This window comes from Heterocephalus glaber, unplaced genomic scaffold, assembly GCF_053883595.1.
Source record: "Heterocephalus glaber isolate CG9 unplaced genomic scaffold, H.glaber_assembly_v1.0 deba00001553, whole genome shotgun sequence".
NCBI classification, from domain to species: Eukaryota; Metazoa; Chordata; class Mammalia; order Rodentia; family Bathyergidae; genus Heterocephalus; species Heterocephalus glaber.
The window spans coordinates 29,389,319-29,405,646 of record NW_028258344.1 but is presented as its reverse complement, the minus strand read 5'-3'; the positions used below and the strand labels follow the sequence as shown (position 1 = coordinate 29,405,646).

The window sequence follows — 16,328 nt, the reverse complement described above, 5'->3', positions numbered from 1 at the left end:
GTTTTGAAGGTGCTGAAGTTTCAGCTTCTTTCTACTGTTCTTGTTCATTCTCTCTTCTTTGAAGTCCTATGGGGCTTAACATTTGCAAGACCAAATCTAACACTGAGCTTTGTCCTGTCTTGTACTGACACCAGATAGGGTCCAAAGTGGTCCCCAAAGTGAGGATGGGGAAATCTGACTTATCCTACCTGTGGAGCAAGCTGTAGGTTTACTGACTTCTGTCATGGAACAAGAATTTTCAGAACACAGTAAGAGGTATAAGGAGATTTATTAGGCAGAATTTTGAAAGTACACACTCAAAAAATAGTCTGGGGGCTCAAAAGGGAGAGGGGTGCAATATGGCATCAAGCTGGGTATATCTGTGGGGACTAAAGGATGGAAATCTGTGGAACTTGTCGAGCTATGGAAGTAGGTGTGATAGCAGTCAGTTTACAGATGAAAGGCAATGGCTCTTTCTATAGGAGAAGGGTAAGGGCCCATTCATTGGTGACAGCCATCACAGGCGATAGAGTAGCCCATTAATTAGGGAAAACCCCATTCTGTAGGTGAAGATGGATGGTCTAGTCACAGGTGAAAAAGGCCCATTTACAGGTAAAAGGGAATAGGCAAGACTCATTTCTGTCTTTAAAGACCTTAGAAATTTTTAATTGGGTTTGTGTCCTGCAGTTTTTACTAAAAGCACAATTTAAAAATTATTTTCCTTCTCTCCTCTTCTCCCTGTCTTTACTTTTCTATCCTACCTCAGTTTCATTTTATTTTATTTTATTTATTATTTATTTATTTTAAGAATGGCAAAGACTTAAATTACACATAGTTCTCTTGAAAAACAGGCTTTCCAACATGTTGAATAATGTATAAGTAAAAATATCAGAAAATAGAATTTCCAGTGCAAATTTTATGTACATTCATTGCCAATAGCATGTAGCATTTAATAAAGTGACGTTTTTCAAATTATGCATTTATATATACATCTGGTAATTAAATTACACTGGTAACTGTACTTTCATTAAGCTGTGCATTATGTTTGCTATGGTGTATTTTCAACAATAAGTTAAGGGAAAGAATCAGCACCTTTCTGTGAAGAAACACATTAACAATTTAAAAATTGCACAAAGCTAGACATTCAGTGTGAAAGCAAATATCTTCATAGACCTTTCAAGTGCTTGTAGTTGTACACCTTATCTGAATATTTATTTTATATAATATTGCTCAATAGGATATCAGACACTATACTTATAGCATAATTAATATCGGTTAATTATAGTTAAACTATAAGCCATTGATAAACTTTCAGCAGTGAAGAGTACCAACATGGAAGTGTGCTAAATGCTTTCAGGTTGTATAATAACATTTGTGAGGCTTGTAATAAGGTTTATCTTTGAACATATACACAAAATGCAGGCAATGATTGTTGATGCATCTGTATTGGCCTACAGTTCCCCTATGTCCATGTTTACCTATGAGTTCTGAAAAAATTAAATCGAAGCAAAATAAGCATAATGTAAACTTTTCCATTTCAGCTATTTTCAGTTGCATTAAGTACATCCGCATTGTTGTTCAACCATCACTACCACCCATCTCCACTTTTTCATCACCTCAAGTAGAAACTCTGTACTAATGTACTCTAACTCCCAATTCACCTTCTTCCCAATCCCTGGCAAACATAATCTTATAGTCTCTATGAACTTGAGTCTCCTAGGTACCTGATATAAATGGAAGTACATATACAATATTTGTATTTTTATTCCTTTAGCATAATGTACCAGTAATCACCCAGGACAGGGCCTGTGTTATAATCTCACTTCTTTTTAATGCCAAATACTATTATATTGTATGTTTGTACCACATTTTATTCTTCCACCTATTGAAGGGATGGATACTGGGTTGCTTCTACCTTTTGGCCACTGTGAATGATCCTGTTACAAACACTCATGTACCCATATCTGTTCCAGTTCTTGCTTTCAGTTCTTTTGGGTATATACCTAGAAGTAGAACTGCTGGATCATATAATTCTACATTTACTTTTTGAGGAAGCTCCAGACTGTTTTATACAGCAGCTATGCCATTTTATGTTCCCACCAGCAATGCAGAGGATTCCAGTTTCTCCACACAGGCATGATTGTTTTTAAAGTACAAAATATGAATTAAAGTATTGTGCTATAATTTCTGCTCTTGCGTCTTTTCATTTCTCTTGACACTTCCTCTTTTCACTGAAATCAAAACCACAGGATGGATGACACAAGACTCAGTCTAATTAGAAACCTTCATTCCAAAATATCTTCTCATGCCGGGTGTGGTGGTACATGCCTATAATCCTAGCACTCTGGAGACTGAGGCAGGCGGATCACTGCAAGTTCAATATAGTGAGTTCAAGGCCAACCTGAAGTACAGAGCGAGACCCTACTTCAAAACACCAGAAAGAAAAAAGTCTTTTGACAAGGAGAGATGAAGAAAGTTAAAAAGTTCACAGAATATGTTACTTCAATCAAAAAATTAGAGAGGGGGTAAGAATTAGCATATAGAATGGGGGGTCAGAAGACAATTTCCTCCCTAAATTCTAACTAAATTCCTTAAAATGTAATGGAAAATGAAATTCAAAATTGGAGAAAGAAAGTAAAAACAAGTTCTGATAATAGTAAAGTAGGTACAGGTGAAGAAGAGGCGATCAGTTTGGACCTTCAAATGGAGACTGAAGAAAAGATAAGTAGATAGTACATACCTACATTTTCTGGGGCCTCCTGATGGAGAGAGAATGAAGAATTTAGGTGTATTTTTCTGATATATTCTTTTTACTGTTGTATGTTAAACGATGATAATTGGTTTGAAATGTTACATGTATTTCTTCAGGTTAAATAACACTTAAAGGACTAAGTAAAACAGTATTTGAAACAGGCTGGAATATAAACAAGCATTTTAAGAGTAATTATGTAACAAAAAAGTAAAATTGTAGGATTCATAAGACAACTTCTTAAATTAACATATGAAATAACTACATATTTTGAAGGTTCATTGTTACAGCTTATATGACACTTCATAAAATATTCACATAAAATATTTGAGTGTTCCCAAATTTGTTTATGCCACATTACATATAAAGATAATATTCTATGTATATTTGTTTCATATGAAAATATATTCTCTGTAAGACAAAAATAGTAACTTTCACTTTATAAAAATACAGAAATATAAATTTAATAAAACAAATTTACAATTTTGGGATAATATCTAAATTTCTTATTAAAGAAATATTAAAATATTTTAGTTGGATTTCATAAGAGTTAATTCAAAACAGAATTTCAGAATTACTCTCTGGACATGTAGGAATACCGCAACCTTTTTTCAGAGTTATTTCAAAATTATTCATATAGGATTTTGATTAGTTTAAGTACTACATGCACATTGAGACTATTTCCAAGTAGACTATTTCCACTGCTTCATGGTTATCTTCTTAGGAAATCCGAACTCTGGAGGAAATCCAAGAAGATTTGCTACTTCTTTAGTAGTGAAATATCGAAATTTAAACATTGACCACTTTGCTGTCTGCTCTTCTTGTAGCAAATGGTGAAGGGATTTGTAGACAGTCTCAATATGGTACCTGTACATCCTCTGCAGCCTGTAACACAGGTCCGGTCCCTTCTACTTAACTTCCATAACCTTTGATAAAGCACATGGACCTTCTGCAGGTGGGCTTAACGATATCTAATAAAGGAGCATATCGTGGGCCGAGGATTTAGCTCAGTGGTTTCGCCGCCTGCTGCACAAGCACGAGGACCTGAGTTCGATCCCCTGTACCAAAAAAAAGCGTATCGCAGCAATGATTTCGGCGGTAAAAAGTACTGATCCGTGTCAATGTCATCTTCAAGAAAATCTTTAAGCATCTGCACAGAGACAGCACTGTCTTGTTGATGCTTCCTGTCGAGTTCTTCTGCAGTTTCAAGCTTAAAAAGAATGGTGTCTTTTCCAGGACACTGTGGACTTCTATCAAAGCAAGTATTAGGTTCAATTTTCTTTACATTACTTCTATTTTCTGCATCTACCACATGTTTTTGTGAATGTTCAGATTCAATTTTGGGAAAATCCATTAGTATCTGGGCCGGGGCTTGGAAAGGTAATGGCTTTGACTGAAGCTTTGTGATAAGAAAATGCCGGAGCCTTGAATTGGAAATGCTGAGAGATGTTGGAGATAATAAAAATTCTTGGTGCTGAAAGTCACAATTTTCTATTGTTTCGATCAATAGGTCTCTTGTAGAAGATACTTCAAAACTTTTAACATTTTCTAAAAGAATATACTTCTGTAATTTTTGTAATCTTGGGAGAATATCTAGAATATGTAAGAAGCTATTTGTTCTTCGATCAATCATATCACCCTGTAGGCCAATTCTTGTAAATGGCTGACATGGAGGGCTCATTAAAATCATATGGAAAGATAATTTGCCAAACTCTTTCAGTATAATGAACTTTTTCTATTTTCGATGTAGAGACAAACACCACAGAGTGACTGATTAGTATATCACCAGTTCGATTGTCTTGGCCAGTAACTGTGTGTGGGGAAAATTATACTTGTATACTTCATTAGCGACAGTGTTTACATCAAGGGCAGCCACCACTTGCGCAGGGACAGCACGTGGTGCATGCCGCCAACTCCGCTGTATAGCTCGAGGGCCCGCAGGGGCTCTACTCTCTTGCCGCCACCGCCGTCACCGCCTGAGCCTCCATTTATTAATTTTTTTACAGCACCAGGAATTGAACTAGGGCCTTGCACAGGTCAGGCAAGCTCTCTACCACTAAGCAACATCCCCAGTCCCATATTCTAAATATTTAAAGTCTGAAATTCATCTCTACAAGTAGATATCACTTTTTCTGAGTTCAGCAGCCTCATTTTCTCCTTTTATGTCTCCACTATTTACCTTGTGAGTTAAAGAGGGTGAATGAAGATTCTTTATTCTAAACATCCTGATTCCCAAGTTCTCTCAGATTCTCTCATTTTTTCCCCCAATATTGCTCATTTTTGCCTTTTGCCTCTACTCATTCTTACATTCTTTTTTTTTCTTTTCAAATAGTTTGTCTACTTACGGAAAATAAGGGCAGCACCAGGCACGTATGTAGATGTAGTACCTTATGCTTTCCAGTTCTTTGGTGCAAATAATGGAAACTCATGTTGTTTAACTTCATCTAAAATTATATTTACTGAAAATATATGTAGGAGCTTAAAGCTTACAGGGAGAGCTGAAGAGTCAAGCTTAGGGGACACTCAGGACCAGCAGGAAGCATTTTGTAATCTCCCATAGGCAGAGTCCCAGAATCTATCAACTCCATCTGCTTCTGGCATGCTTCTGTCACTCTGCCATCAATCCCCAGATAGAGAGTGATCGGATACGTAGGCCATAAATTCACCCTTGGCTATACCTGGGGAGTGAGAAGAAGCATCTGTCAACCTTTGACAGCACTTTAGCTTTTTTAGAGGAAGAGAAAGTCCCTGGATTTACTGTCTTACCAAGGCTGCACACATCTCTTAAGAAAGGAGCATGATGCAAATGGAAGGTCCTGAGTTTGAGTCCTGGTACAAAAAAAAAAATGAAAGAAAGGAGCATGAGACAAGTGTGGTGGCATGTGCCTGTAATCCCAGCAGTTTGAGAAGCTGAGGCAGGAGGAAGGCAAGTTCGAGCTCAGCCAGAGAAATGCATCGATTTAATAAGACCTTCTCCACAAAATAAAAAAAAATTAAAAATGGTTGGGAATGTAGCTCAGTGCAAATTCTTTGAGTACAATCCCTAGCACTGAAACAAACCAACCAATAAACAAAAAACAAGAAAAAAAACCCTTAATGTTGAACAGCTTCCAAATGACTGCTTTACATTAAATGAGTCAATGAGTATTTGATATTTTTGTTCATGATAAGTTAGCAAATATAAAAATTAAAATTAAAAAAAAATTAATAGGAAAGAATACCTTTCCATAATCTTTGACTGCACTAGTAATCCCTACACTATTATACAATCTTATAAAAATCTACAATGTTTATCTAGAATTATAAGATGGGAAGAGAGAAAATACTTTCTGTAGTTGCCTGTATAGAATCCTGATTAGACATAAAATTACTACAAAGGCTTCTTATTAATGAATCACTCCTATATCCAAGGTCTTATATTTAGCCATGGCTATCAGAAAGCATGGAGACAACTAACCAGTTTTCTAGAATCACAATCGTCATTGCAAGGGAAAGTTTGAGAAGCTTGATATATTTATTACTGAGATTGAGTTTGAAGGACCGTAGTTAGCAAGATAGACTCCATATTGCTGCCGAGCAACCCACCTGCCTGCCCTTTAGATGAACTAAAAAGGAGGAGGATTAGAAACCTCCTCCCCTTAGAGTCTCTTAGAAACAACAATTAATCAACTATTGTTTTACAGATTTCTAACAGCAGGACATTCCGCTTCTGTACCTTTTGCTTGCTTTACTAGTTCTATCCCATAGGGGGGCCTAGAAACTGCTGGCCTCAAAGGTGTATAAAACATGTTAATCTCCCCCCAGTCGAGGCTCGAGTCCCCTAATAAACTCCTGTGTGGATTTAATATCGGTCTCTGGTTGGTTCTCTCTCACCGGGTGTAACAGAGTTCCCCCAAAATACCTAAGATTGTAGTGACTACAACAAAGTACTGGGCTAACCAAGTCCATTGTCAACAATGTTCTAGGGGACTGTAGGTCACATGGACTGTCATACACGCTTCAGTCTCTCTCCTTGCGTTGTGCCAAACATTGAGTCCAACAAAGATTCTAAGTGTAGTTATAGGACAGATTGTTTGCAGGTTTTTTTTTTTTTTTGCAGTTTTCTATATAATATAAGATCATATTGTCTGCATGCAATGACAATTTGGCTTCCCCCTTTCCAATTGGGATCCCCTTTCTTTCTCTCATGGGACTTCCAGTACTATGTTGGGTAAAAGTGGTGAAAGTGGGCATTTTTGTCTTGTTCTAGATGTTTGATGGAGTGGTCTTCTTATGTCACTTATGTACTCTTTCCTTTTTTTGCATTTATCAAACATTTATTGTATATCTGGTATTTTTCCAAGCACAGTACTAGACATTAAGGACAGGCTAGGATAGTTAACCAGCACCCAATTACAGCTATATTAATGTTTTACAACCAGCATGTATTTTGATTGGTTAGAGTCTCTTCTGTACTGGTTGCTAAATATTTTGAGTATCATCCTTGGATATGAAGGTGAATAAGATAAGTTTCTGCCCTTCAGAAGTTTTTGGTTTGGTAGAAGGGATAAACACATAAGCAAATGAAAACAGTATACTGCGTTACTCTTCATTATCTCTTTATTCTAGCCTGTTTCAGGTTTCCAAACTTTCTTCATATCTTTGATATTCATTGTAAGAGTTAAAATCATCTAGAAACAAAATAAAAGCATATTATGTTAATGACCAGGACTTGTTGAAATTCTTTGACCTTTTCCATGGCAAAATCTCTCACTCTAATAAATTCTTAGAAATCATTTATTTTCCCAGGGCTTGTGTATCCATACATGCATAAATGCAGAGAGAGAGAGAGAGAGAGAATGAATGAATGAGAAGCAAATGAGCAGCTATGTTCTTTCTCTATTCCAATTATTTACTCTGATTTTTCTGCAACTCTAAAACAAATGCCTAATATGAAACTACTAAGTGCTAGACCACAGATGTCGGGGCTGGAAATACAAATATTGTATGATGGGATTCCTTTAAGAAACCATATGTAATTAGTATGGCTAAGTGTGGAATATATGGGTTGAGAAATCTAAGTCTTAAAGATGTTAATTTCCCCAGGTTTTCTGACTCTTTACCTATTTAAATAATCATTTAGCAAATTTTATCATTTAATGTAAATTATAATTAATACAAACCAGATCTTTGTTTTATTCTGCACTTAATTTTGTTGACAATCCCACCACTTTGAATTTCTTTGGAAGGGTAGTATAAGGGTGAATTAAGTGCTATTGAGATAAAAATTAATAAAATGAGTTAAGATTCTATTAGAATTAAACAGTAAGGACAGCAGCTCCGAAATAGAGTTGGCAGTCTGCTGAGTCACCACCCTCCAGTGATCTGACAAAAATGTCTGCCAGGGACCTCCCAAAAGTGTGATCAGGCGGGCCCCTGGCTCAGAGACACATGGGTCCTGTATGGGCACCACGTGAACACAACATAGATTTGACCCTAAATACTATGTAGTCTCCCATAGGGTAGAGAGTATATCACTTACACAATTCACTGAGCTCTCTTCTAAACCCTTTAACAACCCCTAGACAAAGAGCTTCCACTGGCTATCCTGTTCAGAACCCCATCCCAGCTGGTGGGAATTCTACTTCTTTGCCTTTATATCTTTTACTTCCTTTCATTTATGTCTTTTAAATGAATTTACTTACATTCTACCTCTTCTATCCACAGTTTCATTCTTTGTCTCTGTGGGACATGGCCCCAACATTCCAATATCATTATCATGTGCAAACCAGTATATTTAAATATGATTTTAATTAACAAATGTGTGAAGGAAGAGAGAGGGGAAAACATGACAGCATCTTTTTTACCTAGTTGGTTAGAACAGTACAGTTCTTCAGCTTTGGGGTTCTCATCTTTCACTTCTCACCAGGTAGCAACATTTTTCCACCAGCACACATGGCTTTTTTGTGTCTTACTGTTTAATTATGTCTCTGTTTCTTTTACAGACAACTAGAGCCCCTGGGGGTAGCCTATATGATGTACATTTTTCAAAGGAGCTGCCAGTACAGGTAGAGTACACATCAGTGAGCAGAAGGAAGCTAAGTAGAAGTCCCGGTGGCAACATGACCATCTAGAATTCTAAGTGGTGATGTCTCAAAAGCAGTTTGAGAAGTGCGCTTTGTCCATGTCATGCGCTCATATGAAAAGTCACTCGGGGAAGTGTAGATTTCTAGTTAAGTCATTTAAAGAAGAAACAGCTCCTACTTTTATCAAGTCATTGCTTACAGGTAATGAAATGCTTACACATAAGTTCCAGGTTAATATGTTCATTTTCAAATTCCAGTGAAAGCTAATTGCCTTAGGATGTTTTCTTCTACTTTATAACTCAGGAAAATCTTTTTTTTTTTTTTTGGTACCAGGGATCGAAATCAGGACCTGCGCTTGTGAGTCAGGCACAGTGCCACTGAGCTAAATCCCCAGCCCTGCAAATCTTCACCCTAATAAATGAAGGAAATTGGTGAGTTTCTCTGCATTTAGCATCCAGAGACTTCTTTGTACTCTGAAAAAAATGAGTATTACTGAAAGCACTCATTGTAAGGAAATGTTTCATATTAACTCTACTTTCTCTTGTAGGAAATTAGTCACTTGCAGAATTAACAGGAATACTATTGTTTTAAGTCCAAATATATTTAATTAGGCATGATCAAAAAGGCTTTAAGATCTTGCAAAAATTACTTTCACATCTGTTATAGAAACTTTCTATTTTAATTTGGCTGTTTCTTGTACAAATGTAATTGGACAGGTATTTGTTTGAAAGCCAGTTTGTTTACTCTTACCTCCTTGGTGATATGATTCAGGCAGCAGTCCCCTTAATGGATTTGAAGAATTTGAGGATCTTGTACAAGCAGTGTTCTTTCTGTTTAGTGTTCACTAGTCCTTAATGTTTGGTTGGTATTCTTGTACTTAGAAATCTTCTTTGACCCTTTTCATGAGGAACATTGACTTCTTCTCCCAAAGACATCTGATTACATTAAGGACATGGATTTTTTTCAACTCTCTCTATTACTTAAATTGAAAGCATACTGACTACCTACCTGCCTTCTCCTCTACCCTCACACCCATGCTGTATTTTAGCAGATTGGTCCACTCGCTCAGATTTTGGTAGATTTAAAGTTAACTTCTACATATAATACATCATAATATCTACCATATTTTTAATGTGTATGTGCCAGGCTAGATACTTTACGTGTATTATGTTAAAACTTCTTGAATCCTCAAAATGTTTATATTGCCTTTATTGGGTAGACAAGAACATTGAGAGAGATTAACACACTGCTCAAAGCCTCTTTGCTAAGAATTCCAGAATCAGGTGATTTGTATGAAGGTGATTTGTATTTGATTTTATTGCAATAAAAGATACATATAAAATCCAAATAATACCAAGAAGCTTGCACAATACACAGCAGAGGAGCTGCTCCCCTTTCTTCATGACCCCTGGGGACAACCCTTAGTTTTCTCTACAAGTATTTATTAAATTCCACATTTCTAATATACTTTGTGGTGTTTCACTTTATGTATCAACTTGGCTGAGCTAAGGGATGCCTGGAGAGCTGGTAAAACATTATTTCATGGTGTGTCTGTGAGGTTGTTTCCAGAAAAGAGGAACATTGGAATCAGCCCACTGAGCAAAAATAATCCATGTCACGGTGTGAGTGGGCACCATCCAATCCGCTGAGAGTCTGAGTACAATAGGAGGGTGGAGGAAGGTGAATCACCCTTTCTTCTTGAACTGCATGTCCATCTTTTCCTGTTGTTGAATATTAGCACTCCTGGTTCTCAGATCTTTAGCTTGTATTAGAGGCAGCTACATTAGATAGGAATTAATATGCAGTCAGAAAGGGGTTGGGCCCTAAAGGAAGTCAGCACAAAAGATGAAGACATCAGAATTGTGGTTGGAGGTGAATCTAAAGAGAGCCAGGCCTCAAGATGGGGACACAACAGCCAAGCCACAAGCCTCCCTAGAGATAAACAGTAATTTGAGATTATATATACTGGTCAGTGGACCCCGATAGGCATCAGACACAAAGGTGGGTGACCAGAACATCTGGACCCATCCCTTTACAGGAATGCTCTGTTCTTTCCATGTCCCCTTGATGCATGACCTGGATCAATATTAGTTAAGTGACTCCACTTCTAACCCTATAGGTTTATTGTAGTTTTACCTTTATTGTATCCATATACATCCATACTGTGTCCATATCCATCCATATTTGTTGTGACTTTGCTGTATGAATTACCCCTGACAAAGAGCCATGATGGCCACTCACTTGGGACCCCTTCTGGAAATCTGAGAGCTATTCTTTTTCTCCTTATTTCCAATAAAACTCTCCTAACTTCCTCCTTTGGTTTGTGACTCCATTCCTCGATGTTGTGAGATCATGGATGTAGCACATCTGACATCTAACAGATTGGGAGTTATTTTCCTCATAACACTCGGACCAGGACATGCACCATTAGCTCCCTTGTCCTACAGCCTTCAGTCTACCTACCCAATCACTGGCTTTTCTGGTCTCCAGCTTGCAGATAGCAGATTGTGGGACTTCTTGGCCTGTGTAATTGCATGAGCCAATCCCCCACAGTAAATCTTCTATGTCTCCTTTCTTCTAGAGAAGACCTTTTCTTAATGACCATTTCTTCTGGATGAGCCCAGCTTACAATGTTCATACCACAGTTTCTTTTTTGTTTTAATTTAAAATTAAAACTAATTAAAAATAACATGAGGAATGGATACATTTACATTTTTTACTAGAAAGATTCAAATATTACTGAAGTTCATTTATTGGAAAGAGTCCCTTTACTTCTCCACAATCCTACTCTGCAGAAGACTTTTAGCTTTTCACAGTACAAAATTTTAACTTTTATATTGAAAAAATTTAAATGTAAACAAATATGAAGAAAATAGCACATCAAACTTCTTATTAATCCTTGGTGGCATCCTTCTTTTGAATATAAGATGTTTTAGGTCCATCTGTGTACTTTTTATCCCAGCCTTGAAGTCAGGAATTTCTTCAAGGAACTTTTCTTCCTTTTACTGGAAAAATAGCATTTAGACACTAAACGGTAATTTTCTTTCACAGAGATGACAATTTTGCTCCTATGTCTTCTCTTTTTCATTCATATCTGCCCTGTAGTTTTGAATTACATCAATATTCATTGATTATATTATGATGGTTATGAAAATGCTTTACATATGTATTTATATTACACTTCTATTCTTGTGTAACTTTTTGTCTTCCCATGAACTATTTCTCGTTCTTAAAATTTTTCTTAGTTTTCTATATACCTCAGTCTATATACTTAATATTACCCCCAACTACTTCTTTAGCTTGTTTTCTAGTGCTAAGGATTGAACCCAGGGCCTTTACACAGAGCTACATCCTCAGCCCTTTTTATTTATTTATTTAGAGACAAGATCTCACTAAGTTGCTAAGTTGTCTGGTCTGGGGTCAAATTTGTCATCCCCCTGCCTCAGCCTCCCAGAGTGTTAGGCCTTTTTTTTAGAAAAGTGAAAACTGCTAGGCACAGTGGTGTGCGCCTGTCACCCCAGTGTTATAGGACACTTGGCATCAAACGCCCAGGTTCCTTTGCTTCCCACTGACCAAGTCAAAGCTAATTCCTAGTAGAAGGAAGGAACCATTTGCCTCAAATCGCCATCTCCCCATGTACAGGTGGGTAAGGTTCCTTTAGAATAAGGAACAGAGGGGAGCACAGAGAGACAATGCAGACCTCCACATCTGCTCCACCCCTTCCAGCTGAAAGCTCATTGTCCCCTTTCTTGTGACAAGGAAACTGGGCCCCAGGCCTCCTGGTGTCAGTATCTGCATATTCTGTCACTTCTTTAGGGCTGAGGAGAGGAGAAGGTGTTGGTTATGTGCTCAGCAGGAGGACGTTTGGAGAAGTTGCTTGACTCTAAAAGAAAAAAAGATCTTATTTTTAAAGTTCCATTTTGCAGTGCTGGTTACACTAGCTACTGGAGAGGCTGAGGCAAGAGGATAAATTTGAGCCCATACAGCCACCATAGTCAACATAGAGAAATCTTGTCTCAAAAACAAACAAATAAATAAAATAATAAAAATATACTTAGTGAGTGCATGCATGTTTTTTAAAAATAGATTTTTTTTTGTTCCATGATTCTCTGTGAGAATGTATATTTAAATAGTATAATTTCCAGATGATGCCTGTTGCATAGCAAGCAGATAACCCAAATCATTAGGAATGTTAATGGTTGTTTAAAAATATCATCAAACATTTATGAATTGGACAAAGAAGTTTTCCAAAGCTTAACGTAACTGTTCACTTATCTGAGAAAGGATTTACTATCTAGGAAAGACATGTTGTTTTAGCAAGTTGTCATTCAAAAAGAACACAGTAAAGCCATGACCCATCACAATTTCTCCTTTGATGAAAATGTTGTTCATGAACTACACCAGAGACTCATGAATTTCCCACTTGATTACATGGGTATGGTGAAATCCTACAGTGAATCAGTATGTATTATTAGTGACAGGCTTTAATCTGGAGATTAGTGGTATAATACAGCCTTACAGCTCTCTGTAAACCAAGGAGCCTACATCAAAGGGAAGGTTGTAGTTATGATAATTTAAAATGTTTATCACTGTGTTTGTATAGATAACAGAATGTATGCTGTTCTATTCTCATTTTTCTACCTCTTAAATTTCTTTTATCTTTTATCTCCTAAGGTATTTGGGTACTATTTTTACTGGAAGAACTTTTCTTGTGCCCATAAACTACTTGATATTCCAGATATAACTATATTTGAAGTGCAAATTGGTTTTAAGACTTTCAATGAAATTAGTTGTGAGCCATTCTGCTTTAAAAATAATGATATTCCTAATGTCATTATTCAATGTTTTTGTAGCTACTCTGGGTTTTTTTTAGTTCCACCTTCTAATGTGTAATTCCTCATTCTTGGATAATTGCTTACTCTAGCAAAAGCAGTTATTTATACTAATTTTTCCTACTAGAAAACAAACTTTCCTAGTAGAGATCATACTTGCCTTTTTGTTCAGGTCTAGCTTCCTCTTTTATTTTTTTTTTTATTAGTACATGTTTAAAAAAATGAAGTTGCTATTTCCTAGTGAGCAAAAAGGCTTCTTTTCTTTTTTTGATACATTTTTCTTAACTTTGGAGGTTCTGATTTCCTAGGGAAAATTAGTGCTCCCTACATAAGCCACACCTGTTACTTGCCATTGTGTAGGAAGATTACTCATTAGAAATGAGGAGTGTTTAGGGAATTTGTGTGTGTGTGCGTGCGTGCGTGCGTGCGCGCGCGTGCGCGCATGCGCGTATGTACTGATTATGGATACATAGCCGGAGATCTCGTTGACTTCTTGGTCTCCTGTGTGGTATCCAGAAACAGGAGTTTGCTTCTGAGCAGAGCAATATTATCCCTGACTCTTCTGCTGCTGTATTCTTTGAGAAGCACCAGAGAAATCTGAGCTTGATTCTCAGCTTTGTCATTAGGTGTATGCCCTAGTTTATTTATCTATAAAATAAAGACAATATACTTTCCTTATCATAAGAGAAAAGTGAGAACTAAATGAGCCATACATTAAAAAACTCATTCCTGCTGGCTTGAACTGCTCACTGGTAGTACAAGCATAACTGTCCCATCAGGCAGCTGTACCACTAGGGGTACAAATGGATCTAACCAGTTTTATTGGGGCTTTTTACTAATAAAATTCAGTCAGAGGCACCTGCCAACAAGACATACAAATTACAGACTCCTTGCGAATGTGTTAAAGTGTCTAATACAGTAATTAGAGCACCAATGAACCCCTAACACTTGGTTAAAAACTTCATATAATTTTTGTAAGCTATTTTTTCTCGGCATAGAGCAATACTGAGAATTTACTCCTCATTTTCAAATCTGAGATTGAGTTTTTCAGACAGTTTCTGGCGGACAAACTCAAAGAAATCCTGATCCTTACCTAGTCTTTTGTTTGTTTGTTTTACATGTTTATTTATCCATTTCTTTCTACAGTAAGGTTATTGAGTGCTAGAACTGTTTTATACCTGGGTCACTAAACTTTAGAAGGTCATATGACTTAGATCACAATATGTATTCAAAAAACACTTGTTGAATAGATGCTTAAATGGGTAGGTCATGTTTCAACATGAAGAAAGCAAATGCTTTAGAAAGTCAGTCATTGATTTATTACTAGTAACACTGTTTTCTACGTATGGAAATATCACTTGTGAGGCAGATGCTCAATACATGCTTTTTGAATAAACCAAAGAGCAAAAAACCAATTTAGTTTGTGGTTGAAGGTAGTCATAAGCAAGTGGAATGTGTTTTGCAAGCAATTTATCAATGATCTGCCCCAGGCTGAGGCAGAATATAGTGGTAAGAGGATGTAAAGATGTAAAGGAGTCAGCACTCCTGTGTTTCTCTGTTTTCCAGGTACCTTCTCCTGGGACACCTGTCCTGGGCCTTTATTCTGATATAGGGGGAAGAGATGAAACTCCCAAACCTACTAGATATCCAAAACTCGAGTTTGTGTTTTCTAAGATCAAAGAATGAATTCTAGGGACAACAGAGGTTAAGAGTAGGAAAAATTTATTAGGAGAAAGAAAGCTTCTACCTAAGAGAGACAGAAGGAGGACCGGAAAGTGGGTTGCCCGCTCACTCCACTTTTCAAAGATGTTTTATACAAGAAAGCCATGTGGTGAGGCGGGTACAAAGTGGGACAAAACTATAAGACCCAATGGAAATTTACAAGGTGGGCATGAGGTGGGACAAAACCATGACCAACCAATAAGATTACAAGTACAGTCACCCAGGTAATATTGATTAAATGGGGGTCAAATAGGGAAGCAAGTCATGTAGCAAGCATACAAGGATTTTCAGTAAGGCTGGGGGTCATGGATATTTCCTGGAGAGGCTGGGTTAAGCCCTTGACCCCCCCACCCAGGTGATTGATACCTATTTAGAATATCAATCACTACTATTTATCCTGAGGGGAAGCACAAGGGTGTGTAGTTTCTCTCCTTTTAGAATTCTGGCCTTCAGTGAATTTGTCTTGATTGTCCTCCATGTTGGTTCCTTGCTGTGTTGGCTCCTGGAGGGCTGGTCCCATCAAACTGCACCCAAGATACCTAATCAACTTATCTGTCTGCAATAATTCTTTTAACAGTGTCTGCATTTTGCTCCTTTCCCTTTCCATCTATCAAATCTTGTGCCCTTGTCTTGAAAAGCCTTATTCAATGTATAGGATTTTCAGCAATGATAGATACTTATTTCTTTCTGACTTCTCATGAAGCTAGAATAACAAAATAAATTAAACTGCACTTTGATACCACTTTAACGTTCACTGTCAATCTAGTGAGCAATGGACTCACTGGACAATCATCGTAATGCAGAAAAATAGTGAATAATTCAAGAATGGGCTGATATCCATTAAAAAATTAAAAGAGGATCTGGGGATGTTGATCAGTGATAGAGTCCTTGCCTAGCAGGGTTAAGGTCCTGGGTTCAATCCCCAGCTCTGTACACCAAACCAAATCAAAAATTGAAACAGGAGCATGTTTTCAGCCCATC

At 37.1% G+C, this 16,328-nt stretch overlaps 1 pseudogene; it reads right to left on the bottom strand.

Annotated features, from left to right (window-relative positions):
- Nucleotides 1-3,356: 3,356 nt before the first annotated feature.
- LOC101713660 (tRNA (cytosine(38)-C(5))-methyltransferase-like) lies at nucleotides 3,357-4,457 on the bottom strand (annotated as a pseudogene).
- Nucleotides 4,458-16,328: the final 11,871 nt, after the last annotated feature.